At 43.0% G+C, this 13,788-nt stretch overlaps 1 long non-coding RNA gene across 1 annotated transcript; it reads left to right on the top strand.

The window, feature by feature from the left end:
• Positions 1-614: 614 nt before the first annotated feature.
• Positions 615-2,604, top strand: LOC139544676 (uncharacterized). Its single transcript, XR_011668918.1, has 3 exons — positions 615-874; positions 1,034-1,311; positions 1,501-2,604. It is a non-coding gene; the product is annotated as an uncharacterized lncRNA (long non-coding RNA).
• Positions 2,605-13,788: the final 11,184 nt, after the last annotated feature.

The raw sequence follows: 13,788 nt of genomic DNA, 5'->3' as shown, positions 1-13,788 counted from the left end.
GAACAAAAACACATACCCTTAATTCATTCCCAAAAACACACATTTCCCATAACCGTCAACACTATTCTCCTGTTTCCACATGTTTCAATATTCAAAACTCTTTCTGCAAAACCTTACAAAAAAGTGGCCAAATAAATCATTAATTGCACTATATATTCATTCAGCAAACACATTAGAGATCCTTTTAATTCTCTATTTGGTTAGGTCGGGGTGTGACTAGGGTGTGCAATCTATGTTTTCTATTTCTTTGTTGGCCGGGTATGGTTCCTAATCAGAGGCAGCTGTCTATCGTTGTCTCTGATTGGGGATCATACTTAGGCAGCTTTTTTCCACCTGTAGTTTGTGGGATCTTGTTTTGGTACTGTGCTGTTTAGCCCTATTAAACGTTACGTTTCGTTTGTATTTTTTTTTTTCGGTGTTCATTGAATAAAATAAGATGTACACCTACCACCCTGCACCTTGGTCCACTCATTCCAACAACGAGCGTAACACACATGCTCTAAATATAATTAACTGAAGTAATCACAACCTAAACTCAAAGAGCACACCTTTCTCCAGGTGTACACACTAAGCCTCAAAATTGTTAACACACCAATCAGAATTGCAGGATCAATAAATAGGGCCTAGAGGCATGTCCATGCGCTTTGGAACAATGGATCCTAACAATGCCGAAGTTGCAAGACAATAGAGAGGAAGGGGCTCGAGGACAACAACAACAACAAAGACAATTAACCTCGGATGAAATCCGTGCCACCCTAGTTCATCATGTGCTCATACATGGGAGGACTATGAGAGAAGCTGGACAGCTAGTGGAACCCAACCTAACCCATTACACGGTTGCATCCATTGTCCGTACTTTCAGAAAGGAAAACAGGTCATTTGCCTTGTTGTTACTGTGATACATGTAATGTTGTAGTGCATATAGACTGAATCTCCACTTTGTTCTCAGTGTAGTTTTTACCACAGTAATGGATGACCATAGGTCAGTAATGGATGACCATAGGTCAGTAATGGTCAAATGTAATTTTTGCAGAACTGAGAGGCGGCCATCTATTGGAGGTAGGCGGAGACTTCTCACAGCTGAGCAGGAGACTGCCCTGGTGAATATGGTGATTGCCAATAATGCCATCCTTTGAGGGAAATTCAAACCTAAATAGTTGAGGACCAGGTAGTGTTCCAAGGAATTGACAGCATCAGCATTTCCACCATTGACCGGATCGTTCAGAAGAACCACAAGGACAAAGCAGCTGTACCGTGTATCTTTTGAAAGGAATTCAAACAGTTAAGGAGCAACGATTCCAATATGTGCAGGTAATTGCTATACTGTACAGAATTTTTACAGTATGTAGAGTATGGCCCATCTCTCCAGCATATCAATACAGTGCTGTATAGTAATGTGTTACAGCAACAGCAGTACACAATCTTTCATTCCAGTAAGTTGTACAATACAGTACTGTATTTGTAGTACAGTACATTTTTTGTTTTTTTTTACTTCTGTAGAGAATCTTTGAGCTGGATGCCATGGCTGACCTACAGGAGTACACCTTCATCAACGAGGCAGGGTTCAACCTGACAAAAAGGCGCAAAAGAGGGTGCAACATCATTGGTCACCGTGTCATCATACAAGCTCCTGGCCAGAGAGGAGTCACCGTATTTGCAGCCATCAGCAATCGTGGCGTCCTCCACCGCCATGTCAAAGTGGGTCCATACAACACGGCACAACTCCTTCAATTTCTAGATCAGCTGCACAATAACATTCTTCAACAGGAAGGGGAGCCAGGGCAACCAGAGCAAGCCCAATATGTTGTCATTTGGGATAACGTGAGTTCGCATCGGGCTGCTCTGGTTCGCGCCTGGTTCAATGACCACCCCAGGTTCACTGTTATTTTTTTGCCAGCATATTCCCCATTTGTGAATCCGATTGAAGACGTTTTCTCAGCATGGCGGTGGAGAGTGTATGACAGCAATCCCTACGCACAGCAAAACCTCCTGGAGGCAATGGTGGATGCCTGTGGTGATGTGTCTGTGGAGTCTATCCAGGGTTTTCTAAGGCACACAAGGGCATTTTTCCCACGCTGCCTGGCAAGAGTAAACATAATGTGTGACGTTGATGAGATATTGTGGCCTGACCCAGACCTGAGACGAGATGATGAGAAAGCTGAAGCTGAGTAACCTGTACATTTGCTGCATTCGGAAATAAAGCTTTTGGAAATTGGGTATTTTACTGTGCATGGACATTTCAAAGGTCAGGTTTTTGACCAAAACAGCATATACAGTAGCATTCCCTTATCCACTAATGTAAGAGGTATTTATTACAGTACTGTTTTGAATGAATCCCTCCAGTGTGTAACAAACAGTCATGTAGTCTGTGTTTTTGACAGCTTGTGTGTGTTGTCTGAGGGCAAAGTTTGAATTGGGACCCAGAAGTTAAATGTTTGTACCGTTGGGTGTGAGTTTTTTTAATTGTGTGTGAAGATTTGAGAAAATGGTGAGTTGTTCCAGGAATTGTGTCTAAGCAATTGAGAAAAAGTGTAACCAACCATTTGGTTTTCTCTCTGCCAATATTTAATGAGGGTGCCTTTCACATCGTAAATGGACTTTTGATACTTTTTTTAATATCAGCGACATTCCGAGATATGAAGGAGGAGAAGATATCCCCCATTCCCCAACTTCTTACTGTATCAACTCCCACAGTAGTTTTGCACCACTCCCCCATCTCCCAATCTCATACAGACATCTACCTTACCCGTTTCTCCCACCTACGCACAACACCACTCGTTATCCACATTCTCCAATATAGATAAACGTACAACATGGAGATCCAGAATCCAGATTCAGGAGGGGCCTTACAGGTCGATATTCAACCCCAGGAGGAGCCCTCATCTCCGGGTACGGGCCCCCCAGTGTCTGGATCAGCTTATCACTGCCACACTCATTACATTTAAATATCTCCTTTTCACTATTTCTCATTTACTACCCTCTCAATGTCATTTAAGTCTCGTTCTCTCAGGAACAACAATGGCTGATGTTCAGACTGGGGACCATAGACGTATGTCTTGTCAGCATTATCAATTCTGAGTTAGGCTATTGAGCAACAATGGCTGTCTGTTGTTGCTGTTTGATACCCTGATTCAGAGCTGAATGAAGCAGTATGGGGGTGTATGTACTATGTATTGCCAAGGTCCTTGGTCTTGTTAAAATATGAAAACATAGTGACATTTAACCATTGTAGTTGTATGTCACCCAAGAAGACATATTAGGTCATATTCATTAGTACAGATGTATCTTAATTTAATCACTCCGCAACGCAGACAATTCTAATGAGTCATGATTTACATAAATTCACTGAAAACCTTGTTCTCTTTCTTTTTCTCTCGCACTCAAACGGTAAAACACCAGACAGTAAATGTGCTACTACTGTGAGTCCTACTACTGCGACATTCACAAATGTATCTGAAATAAAGCCCTACACATCAACAACTATGGTTTAATGTAGCTTAATTAATAACACAAGATAGATATTGGTCTCCACTACGACATACAAGTGTTTCAGAAATGCAGCCATCGGCTGCACCTAAAATATAGCCCACTGTAACCTATCAAAACAAATTTCCGGTTGAAATTATCACCTTTTCTTTTTAATAATCAGATCCTCCTGCTGCAGGACTATTTTACTACTGCGACGAAACTAGCCAAATTTGACATTTGTATGAATTTGAGGGTTGATAGGCTATGTACTGGGGATATAGTTACTACAGCAGCCTACCTAACCTCAACCATGCACTTCTTACGCTCCTCTTGAGGTCATATAAATACATAACCGAATCACTAAATACATAACCCATATAAAAATCAACCAAACTAGACCTGCTAAACCAGCAGCTTTCTTGATACTGGCTAATTACAAAACCCCTCAACATTCAGGGCATGTTTCTACACTCGTTCTCTCTTCTTCTCTGCTTCTTCTGCTTCTTTTTCTCCTCCTCCTCCCACCCACAGAAGCGGGCCAAAGCATGGCATGTTAAATATGGCGGTAAAATATTCCTCCTACGTCGATAATTAGCCTGAGAAACGGCGGCGGCCGAGGAGCAGCGTTCGCCAGGCAGGTTGAGAGAGAGAGAGGAGCAGGCTGCCTCTGCACAGCACTCCCCCGGTAACATGTGGCTAGCCAAAGCAGCAACAGCAGCAGCCGCGATAACAGCAAATTATTTTAATTAACTGGAGAGGTTTCCCACCGGGTAATGAGCCTAGTTAAAACAAGCCGACATCTAGCCATATCATCATGTGTGTTCAGCGGGAGGGAGGGTTCGCATGCTCCTAAAACAAAATGTATAGACAAATAAATAAAATGGTGGAAAAATAAGTAGAAGAAATGTATGAATAAACAAGCATGTTTATTAAAATGCTATGCAGTGGTAGGCTCACTCAGAGGCAGAGGGTGCAACCATCAGGAGGATGTCCTGACCATGTGACCAGCCCCGAAAGAACTAGTCTATGCTACAGTTCTCTGTGTTCAAATACCCATACTAACATACTGTATACTACATACTTAATGAGAATATACTACATACTAAATAATGTTAGTTCATTTTAGTATACTGTAAACGAACGGTATCCTTTCAGTTGAGTGTACTAGCGCTACGCCTGTCTACCGGAGGTTTATGCTGTTGCTATGCAACCTCTTGCTAGATTGTTAGCATAACATAAGTCATTATAACATAAGTCATTACTTTATTACATTGCTCAACATTTTCTTAACATTTGTCTTACTTAGTTAAAGCAATGAATTTGAATCTGCTCTCGATATACTTTGGCTGCATATTTTCCTCCATTTTCTTCAAATCTGAAAGTGTTGTGAAGCCACGCCCATTTTCTGAAGAATTGCATTATAGGCCCTAAAAGCCTGGAAATAGTGCACACTGCTTGTATACTTCGTATTTTGCCGAATGTAGTATGACATCCGGGAACGTTTGGCATACTAACTATATCCATACTATGACCAAGAAGCATACTGTATACTCAATTTACGTCACACATAGTACAGTTAGTGTGGTTAGAATGACTATTCGAACACAGCTTATGACTAGGAAACAGAGAGTTAGACAGGAATAAATGTGCTGGCCCGAAGAATAAGGAATGCCTGATGTCCAAATACCAAGGCCAGAGAGAAGGAGAGTGAGAGAGAGAGACAAAGAAAAAGAGAGTTAGAGTGAGAGAAATGTTGGCTCTAACAATAGCCTGAGCCGCCAAATCACAGTCTGATGACACATTCAATTTTTCCATTTTAGTCATTTAGCAGACACTATTATACAAAGCATTCATCTTGAGATAGCTGGGTGAGACAACCACACATCACAGTCATAGCAAGTACATTTTCCCTCAATAAAGTAGTTAACAAAGTCAGTGCTACTAGAAACATGTACAGTAGCAGTCAAAAGTTTGGACACAATTTTCTACATTGTAAAATAAAAGTGAAGACATCAAAACTATGAAATACCACATATGGAATCATGTAGCAACCAACAAAAACTGTTAAACAAATCAAATTGTATTTTATATTTGAGATTCTTCAAAGTAGCCACTCTTTGCCTTGATGACATATTTTCTAACCTGACTCGGTACCAGTGCACCCAGTATATAGCCTCGTTATTGTTATTGTGTTACTTATTTTAGTCTACTTGGCAAATATTTTCTTAACTCTTATTGAACTGCACTGCTGGTTAATTCTTATGGCTGCAAGCCCGACACCGGTACACCTATGACAACATCCAGCTCAAGTGCAGGGCGCGAAATTCAAAATCTATTTTTTTTTTATATTTAACTTTCACACATTAACAAGTCCAATACAGCATTTGAAAGATAAACATCTTGTGAATCCAGCCAACATGTCCGATTTTTAAAATGTTTTACAGAGAAAACACCACATATATTTATGTTAGTTCACCACCAAATAAAAAAGAGGACAGACATTTTTCACAGCACAAGTAGGATGCAGGTAGCATGCACAAGCCAACCTAACTAACCTAGAACCAACCTAAATAACCTAGAAAAAACTCCCTCAGATGACAGTCCTATAACATGTTACACAATAAATCTATGTTTTGTTCAAAAAATGTGCATATTTTAGATATAAATCAGTTTTACATTACTGCTACCATCATAGCTACAGTCAGAAATCGCACGGGAGTAGCCAGAAAAAATACAGACACCAACGTCAACTACCTAATTACTCATCATAAAACATTTCAGAAAAATATATGGTGGATAGCTAATGAAAGACAAAGATCTTGTGAATACAGCCAATATTTCCGATTTTTGAAGTGTTTTACAGCGAAAACACAATATATCGTTATATTAGCTTACTACAATAGCTAACACACAGCAGCATTGATTCTAGTCAAACGGTAGCGATAGCACAGTTCGACAGATATATGAAATAGTATCCCAAATTGGGTCCTTATCTTTGTTGATCTTCCATCAGAATGTTCTCCAAGGGGTCCTTTGTTCAGAACCATCTTTATTTGGATCCAGAACGAACTATTTCCCTCTTGAATTAGCAAGCACACTGGCCGTGCGGCGCTAACCTCTCCTTCTTGAACAAATTCTTGCGACGCATCACGTCTAAAGTCCAGAATAAATTTCAATAATATAATTAAACTATATTGAAAAAACATACTTTAGGATGATATTGTGACATGTATCAAATAAAATCGAAGCCGGAGATCATATTCACCTATAACGAGGGTTTTCCAGGAGGCGATTCCAGGTTCAACTTCGCGCCCACGAAAAAAAAAAAATGGCGCACCTCTCACTCCAAGAGGTTGTATTCAATCCCAGGACGAGATAATCAAGTCATTTCTGCTCTCACTTCCGCATGACACCCAGGGGAAGGTGTATGACGTGTTTCTACAGTCCTAAGTGACATGCCCTTTTATAGACAAGCTCTTGAAGAGAGACATCGCTTTTGGAAATCTCACTTCCGGATAGGAAATGGGCTGTAAAAAGAGTTCTGTTCCACTTAGAGAAATAATTCAAACGGTTTTAGAAACTAGAGAGTGTTTTCTATCCAATAGTAATAATAATATGCATATTGTACGAGCAAAAATTGAGTAAGAGGCCGTTTGAAAATGGGCATCTCTTTCCAGTTATTCAATACGCCCCCTGCAGCCATAACAGGTTAAGGGCTTGTAAGTATTTCACAGTAAAATCTACACTTGTTGTATTTGGCGCAAGTGACAAATAAAGTTAGATTTGATCTTTGCACACTCTTGGCATTCGCTCAATCAGCTTCATGAGGTAGTCACCTGGAATGCATTGCAATTAAGAGGTGTGCCTTGTAAAAAGTTAATTTGTAGAATTTCTTTCCTTCTTAATGCGTTTCAACCAATCAGTTGTGTTGTGACAAGGTAGTGGTGGTATACAGAAGATAGCCCTATTTGGTAAAATACCAAGTCCATATTATGGCAAGAACAGCTCAAATAAGCAAAGAGAAAGGACAATCCATCATTACTTAAAGACATGAAGGTCAGTCAATCTGGAAAATTTCCAAAACATTGAAAGTTGCTTCAAGTGCAGTCGCAAAAACCATCAAGCTCTATGATGAAACTGGCTCTCATGAGGACCGCCACAGGAAAGGAAGACCCAGAATTACCTCTGCTGCAGAGGATAAATTCATTAGAGTAAACTGCACCTCAGATTGCAGCCCAAATAAATGCTTCACCGAGTTCAAGTAACAAACATATCTCAACATCACTGTTCAGAGGGGACTGTGTGAATCAGGCTTTCATGGTCAAATTGCTGCAAGGAAAACACTAATATCAAGGCAAAAGGCGAGACCCAAATGCAGACACAGGAGGCCGATGGTTGCAGTCTTACAATGTTTATTAATCCAAAGAGAATGGTCGTGGACAGGCAAATAGGTCAAAACCAGATCAGAGTCCAGGAGATACAGAGTGGCAGACAGGCTCATGGTCAAGGCAGGCCGAATGGTCAGGCAGTCGGGTACAAAGTCCAGAAATAGGCAAGGGTCAAAACCTGGAGGACAAGAAAAAGGAGAATGCAAAAAGCTGGAGAACGGGAAAACCGCTGGTTGGCTTGGAAACAAACAAGACAAACTGGCGCAGAGAGACAGGAAACACAGGGATAAATACACTGGGGGAAATCAGCGACACCTGGAAGGGGTGGAGACAATCACAAGGACAGGTGAAACGGATCAGGGCGTGACAACTAAAGGACACCAATAATAAGAAGAGACTTGCTTGGGCCAAGAAACACGAGCAATGGACATTAGACCGGTGGAAATATGTCCTTTGGTCTAATGAGTCCAAACTTCAGATTTTTGGTTCCAACCACCATGTCTTTGTGAGACGCAGAGGTGAACGGATGATCTCCGCATGTGTGGTTCCCACCGTGAAGCATGGAGGAGGAGGTGTGATGGTGCTTTACTGGTGACACTGTCTGTGATTTATTTAGAATTCAAGGCACACTTAACCAGCATGGCTACCACAGCATTCTGCAGCAATACGCCATCCCATCTGGTTTGCGCTTAATGGGACTATTATTTGTTTTTCAACAGGACAATGACACAACACACCTCCAGGCTGTGTAAGGGCTATTTTACCAAAAAGGAGATTAATGGAGTGCTGCATCAGATAACCTGGCCTCCACAATCACTCGACCTAAACCCAAATGAGATGGTTTGGGATGAGTTGGACACCAGAGTGAAGGAAAAGCAGCCAACAAGTGCTCAGCATATGTGGGAACTCCTTCAAAAGCATTCCAGGTGAAACTGGTTGAGAGAATGCCAAGAGTGTGCAAAGCTGTCATGAAGGCAAAGGGTGGCTACTTTGAAGAATCTAAATAAAATATTTTGATTTGTTTAACACTTTTTTGGTTACTACATGATTCCATATGTGTTATTTCATAGTTTTGATGTATTCACTATTTTTCTACGATGTAGAAAATAGTACAAATAAAGAAAAACCCTTGAATGAGTAGGTGTGTCCAAACTTTTGACTGGTACTGTATATATTTTTATGGTTGGGGGGGATTCATTTAAGATACTCTTTGAAGAGGTAGGCACATCTCTCCCACTATTAATTTCAGTGTCATGACTAAAAAAGTGTCATCTCAGTGTCATCTCCAGTCTGATGGTGAAAGAGAGACACTTTCTCTTATCTTGTTCCCTTTCTTCTCTGCCTCTAGTTCAGTGAAAACAGTGTGTCCCAGTGTCTCTCTCCTCTGTAAGAAGAGAAGAAGAAGCCTGTAACAGCGTGTCCCAGTGTCTCTCTCCTCTGTAAGAAGAGAAGAAGAAGCCTGTAACAGCGTGTCCCAGTGTCTCTCTCCTCTGTAAGAAGAGAAGAAGAAGCCTGTAACAGCGTGTCCCAGTGTCTCTCTCCTCTGTAAGAAGAGAAGAAGAAGCCTGTAACAACGTGTCCCGGTGTCTCTCTCCTCTGTAAGAAAAGAAGAAGAAGCCTGTAACAGCGTGTCCCAGTGTCTCTCACCTCTGTAAGAAGAGAAGAAGAAGCCTGTAACAGCGTGTCCCGGTGTCTCTCTCCTCTGTAAGAAGAGAAGAAGAAGCCTGTAACAACGTGTCCCAGTGTCTCTCTCCTCTGTAAGAAGAGAAGAAGAAGCCTGTAACAACGTGTCCCAGTGTCTCTATCCTCTGTAAGAAGAGAAGAAGAAGCCTGTAACAACGTGTCCCGGTGTCTCTCTCCTCTGTAAGAAGAGAAGAAGAAGCCTGTAACAACGTGTCCCAGTGTCTCTCTCCTCTGTAAGAAGAGAAGAAGAAGCCTGTAACAACGTGTCCCGGTGTCTCTCTCCTCTGTAAGAAGAGAAGAAGAAGCCTGTAACAACGTGTCCCCGGTGTCTCTCTCCTCTGTAAGAAGAGAAGAAGAAGCCTGTAACAACGTGTCCCCGGTGTCTCTCTCCTCTGTAAGAAGAGGAGAAGAAGCCTGTAACAACGTGTCCCGGTATCACTTTCCTCTGTCTCTGCACAGTGGAAAGAGGAGCTGGCCCACATAGCTAGTCATTACTCTTCAGTTGTGTGGTACTGACATTTGCCCCAGTCCGGGACACATTCGTCTAGATACCTTCCAGCCACCTGCATCTTGCCTGTAGAACTGCTGGCTATGTAGATCTCATCTTAATTATAGGCAAATATCTGAGACGCACGCAGATGACACGATCAGATCTAATGGGTAGCTACGGTCTGTATCTACTCAGAGTGACAAACACATAGTCTAACTAAGAGTCATGGTCCACTCAGCTTAATTAAGTATTTTTTGTTACTTGAAGATAGCAAGAGCATGCATGATCCAGGAGGGCATAATCACTTGGTCTTAGATGTCAGTTACTGACACTCAAGCAGAGAATCAGCCCTGCACACACTATCCTGGTTCCACAAGCCCAAATCAGTGATCCAACTCTGGCTGTACAATACTGCAGCTCCCATCACCAACGCTATATTCTCAGTACCCGGAACCAGTCTGTCACTCACATCTCATAAGAGACTACCAATGCTATTACCAGAGAACCTAGAAACCTGCCACCCGAGCTTACCAGAAATGTCTCTTAATTACTGGAACTTCTTACCGTACCTTTGAATTAGTCAAGCTGGTTGAACCTGGTTGAAGATTCATTAGTGTTCAGTTCTCCCATCTCACTATTTCCTTTAATATGCAGCACCTCATCTACACATCACATGCTCTATATCACACTACCTACCTCATATCTCCACAAGGATAGGCCAGCAGTCAAGGTCATTTAAAAAAAAAAATATTTCACCTTTATTTAACCAGGTAGGCTAGTTGAGAACAAGTTCTCATTTGCAACTGCGACCTGGTCAAGATAAAGCATAGCAGTGTGAACAGACAACACAGAGTTACACATGGAGTAAACAATAAACAAGTCAATAACATGGTAGAAAAAAAAGAGAATCTATATACAATGTGTGCAAAAGGCATGAGGTAGGCAATAAATCGAATAATTACAATTTAGCAGATTAACACTGGAGTGATAAATCATCAGATGATCATGTGCAAGAAGAGATACTGGTGTGCAAAAGAGCAGAAAAGTAAATAAATAAAAGCAGTATGGGGGGTGAGGTAGGTAAATTGGGTGGGTAGTTTACAGATGGACTATGTTAAGAGCGTCTGCTAAATGACTTAAATGTAATGTAATGTAATGTACAGCTGCAGCGATCGGTTAGCTGCTCGGATAGCAGATTTTTAAAGTTGTTGAGGGAGATAAAAGTCTCCAACTTTAGAGATTTTTGCAATTCGTTCCAGTCGCAGGCAGCAGAGAACTGGAAGGAAAGGCGTCCAAATGAGGTTTTGGCTTTAGGGATGATCAGTGAGATACACCTGCTGGAGCGCGTGCTGCGGGTGGGTGTAGCCATCGTGACCAGTGAACTGAGATAAGGCGGCACTTTACCTAGCATAGCCTTGTAGATGACCTGGAGCCAGTGGGTCTGACGACGAACATGTAGCGAGGGCCAGCCGACTAGGGCATACAGGTCGCAGTGGTGGGTCGTATAAGGTGCTTTAGTAACAAAACGAATGGCACTGTGATAAACTGCATCCAGTTTGCTGAGTAGAGTATTGGAAGCTATTTTGTAGATGACATCGCCGAAGTCGAGGATCGGTAGGATAGTCAGTTTTACTAGGGTAAGTTTGGCGGCGTGAGTGAAGGAGGCTTTGTTGCGGAATAGAAAGCCGATTCTTGATTTGATGGATTTTGGATTGGAGATGTTTGATATGAGTCTGGAAGGAGAGTTTGCAGTCTAGCCAGACACCTAGGTACTTATAGATGTCCACATATTCTAGGTCGGAACCGTCCAGGGTGGTGATGCTAGTCGGGCGTGCGGGTGCAGGCAGCGAACGGTTGAAAAGCATGCATTTGGTTTTACTAGCGTTTAAGAGCAGTTGGAGGCCACGGAAGGAGTGTTGTATGGCATTGAAGCTCGTTTGGAGGTTAGATAGCACAGTGTCCAAGGAAGGGCCGGAAGTATATAGAATGGTGTCGTCTGCGTAGAGGTGGATCAGGGAATCGCCCGCAGCAAGAGCAACATCATTGATGTATACAGAGAAAAGAGTCGGCCCGAGAATTGAACCCTGTGGTACCCCCATAGAGACTGCCAGAGGACCGGACAACATGCCCTCCGATTTGACACACTGAACTCTGTCTGCAAAGTAGTTGGTGAACCAGGCAAGGCAGTCATTAGAAAAACCGAGCTACTGAGTCTGCCGATAAGAATATGGTGATTGACAGAGTCGAAAGCCTTGGCCAGGTCGATGAAGACGGCTGCACAGTAATGTCTTTTATCGATGGCGGTTATGATATCGTTTAGTACCTTGAGCGTGGCTGAGGTGCACCCGTGACCGGCTCGGAAACCGGATTGCACAGCGGAGAAGGTACGGTGGTATTCGAGATGGTCAGTGATCTGTTTGTTGACTTGGCTTTCGAAGACCTTAGATAGGCAGGGCAGGATGGATATAGGTCTGTAACAGTTTGGGTCCAGGGTGTCTCCCCCTTTGAAGAGGGGGATGACCGCGGCAGCTTTCCAATCCTTGGGGATCTCAGATGATACGAAGGAGAGGTTGAACAGGCTGGTAATAGGGGGTGCGACAATGGCGGCGGACAGTTTCAGAAATAGGGGGTCCAGATTGTCAAGCCCAGCTGATTTGTATGGGTCCAGGTTTTCCAGCTCTTTCAGAACATCTGCTATCTGGATATGGGTAAAGGAGAAGCTGGGGAGGCTTGGGCGAGTAGCAGCGGGGGGGGGGCGGGGCTGTTGGCCAAGGTTGGAGTCGCCAGGAGGAAGGCATGGCCAGCCATTGAGAAATGTTTGTTGAAGTTTTCAATTATCACGGACTTATCAGTGGTGACCGTGTTACCTAGCCTCAGTGCAGTGGGCAGCTGGGAGGAGGTGCTCTTATTTTCCATGGACTTTACAGTATCCCAGAACTTTTTGGAGTTAGAGCTACAGGATGCAAATTTCTGCTTGAAAAAGCTGGCCTTTGCTTTCCTGACTGACTGCGTGTATTGGTTCCTGACTTCCCTGAACAGTTGCATATCGCGGGGGCTCTTCGATGCTATTGCAGTTCGCCACAGGATGTTTTTGTGCTGGTCGAGGGCAGTCAGGTCTGGAGTGAACCAAGGGCTATATCTGTTCTTGGTTCTGCATTTTTTGAACGGAGCATGCTTGTCTAATATGGTGAGGAAGTAACATTTAAAGAATGACCAGGCATCCTCAACTGACGGGATGAGGTCAATATCCTTCCAGGGTACCCGGGCCAGGTCGATTAGAAAGGCCTGCTCGCAGAAGTGTTTTAGGGAGCGTTTGACAGTGATGAGGGGTGGTCGTTTGACCGCGGACCCGTGGCGGATACAGGCAATGAGGCAGTGATCGCTGAGATCTTGATTGAAGACAGCAGAGGTGTATTTGGAGGGCAGGTTGGTCAGGATAATGTCTATTAGGGTGCCCATGTTTACGGATTTAGGGTTGTACCTGGTGGGTTCCTTGATGATTTGTGTGAGATTGAGGGCATCAAGCTTGGATTGTAGGACTGCCGGGGTGTTAAGCATATCCCAGTTTAGGTCACCTAACAGAACAAACTCTGAAGCTAGATGGGGAGCGATCAATTCACAGATGGTGTCCAGGGCACAGCTGGGAGCTGAGGGGGGTCGGTAGCAGGCGGCAACAGTGAGAGACTTATTTCTGGAGAGATTAATTTTTTAAATTAGAAGTTCGAACTGTTTGGGCATAGACCTGGAAAGTATGACAGA

The sequence above is a fragment of the Salvelinus alpinus genome, chromosome 18 (assembly GCF_045679555.1).
Source record: "Salvelinus alpinus chromosome 18, SLU_Salpinus.1, whole genome shotgun sequence".
Classification (NCBI taxonomy): domain Eukaryota; kingdom Metazoa; phylum Chordata; class Actinopteri; order Salmoniformes; family Salmonidae; genus Salvelinus; species Salvelinus alpinus.
Note: the sequence above shows the minus strand (reverse complement) of the source record. Positions and strands in the feature narration are given on the sequence as shown.